This window comes from Geospiza fortis, unplaced genomic scaffold (assembly GCF_000277835.1).
Source record: "Geospiza fortis unplaced genomic scaffold, GeoFor_1.0 scaffold265, whole genome shotgun sequence".
In the NCBI taxonomy this organism is placed as follows: Eukaryota; Metazoa; Chordata; class Aves; order Passeriformes; family Thraupidae; genus Geospiza; species Geospiza fortis.
Genome location: NW_005054393.1, coordinates 2808196 through 2809753, shown reverse-complemented (window position 1 = coordinate 2809753; position 1558 = coordinate 2808196). Strand labels below are relative to the sequence as shown.

General features: G+C 41.0%; 1 protein-coding gene across 1 annotated transcript in view; it reads left to right on the top strand.

Moving 5' to 3' along the window:
* The window catches only part of EGFR (epidermal growth factor receptor), a 150873-nt gene that overhangs the window by 763 nt on the left and 148552 nt on the right, over nt 1-1558 (top strand). The window lies entirely within an intron of this gene.

Genomic DNA, 1558 nt, shown 5'->3' with positions numbered 1-1558 from the left:
TCCTTCTTCATTGGAGAAGCTCTCTCAGAGGGTGAGAAGACGTTTCTGGCCGTTCAGACCCGTCACATTTTCTCTGTGTGTGGTGTTCTCTTTTGTGAGTTTGGAGAGCAGGCCCCGGCTGCTGTTCCAGCCGGAGAGCAGTCCTCTTAATCTTGGAAATCTGCCAGCCAGAGGAAAAAATGCACATTTGAGTGGTTTGGTTTTTCTTCTTTTTCCTTTCATTCTTTTTAAAGAAAAAGCGGGAGAAGAGAACTATTACTTTCTAGAAGGGCTGACTGCATGGCTTAGAGCAACTGAGTTAGAGTCTTTCGTGACTGTGGACTGTAAAGCCGCCCTGAAAGTGAGGAACACCCCATCCAAAAGAACTAGTTGCACAACCTTTAAAAAGCGGAAAGATTCTCTTGTTCCAGAAATCAAGTTCATACCTGTTGTTGATGTAACATGGGCAGTTTTTCTTTCCTGGTTTTCTTTTTATTTTTTTTTTCCCCTCGCCCTTTGAAGGTGATGAGCAGTAAAGTGCCTCCCATCTGCTCTGCCTGTCTTTTGAGATGCAGTCTCAGGTGCACATGCCCTATATAATATGCTAAGAGTGAGGAGAAATACCTTGTTCATAAGGTTAAATTCTGCATCTCATAAGCTTAGGAGGTTGCCAGTTTTTTGAGGATTACTAAATAATCAATGGCTACGTGATAAATCCAATGGAGGTTATTCTCAGGATGTTGTGTCAGCAAGTAACTGTTCCTCTGGTAAGAGCTGGAGGCTCAGTGGCAGAGGTGGAGGCAGAAGGATTTCTTCAGAAAGCATGAATCAATTGGTTGGACTTCATTAGTTTCTCCCCACACTTGAAGATAAGCAAGAAAATTACTCAGAGGCACAAAATGAAGCAGCATCTGAGAATTGTGCATTATTGATTTGAAGCAACAGGTCCAGCAGGTAACAGAGGATCAGTGTATGCTTGGGACTGCCTCCTTGGTCAAATGATAAGACCTAGCATCAGAATTCGGAGAAATGCTGAAAGGAAACTTGCTGTAATAAATAAATGCAACAGTTCTGCAAGTTCAAATCGCGTGTGAAATGACACTTCTTAAAACTTCAACCTGATTTGTTCTATTACCAAATTGAGTGGTCTCAAAAAAAAAAAAAGGTGCATGGGCAGCTGTTAGAAGAACATCAGAATCAGCCTATAAAATCCTATCAACATAATGTCTGAATGGAAATTTAAATACAATTGTATCTTCTCCCAAAATTGTAGAATTAATTTTCTTGAAGATGGATGAGAGAAAATTGGTTTTGTTGTAACTCTGTCATCATTAAGATACAAACAAAAGCCTAATTGAACATATTCCAGAACCAAACACCATTGCTCACAAATGAAGTAGTCTCATCACAGGGATCAATACCCACCTCTATGTACCTGCTCTGATGTTGGCCCACATTAAGCACAGTGGAACTAATTCAGATTTCCACTAATCTACCCGGGAGTCCTGCTTGGTAGTACCTGAGATAAATACTGTGATAGCTGGCATGCCATCTACTCTGGATGCATTTGACCTGTGTC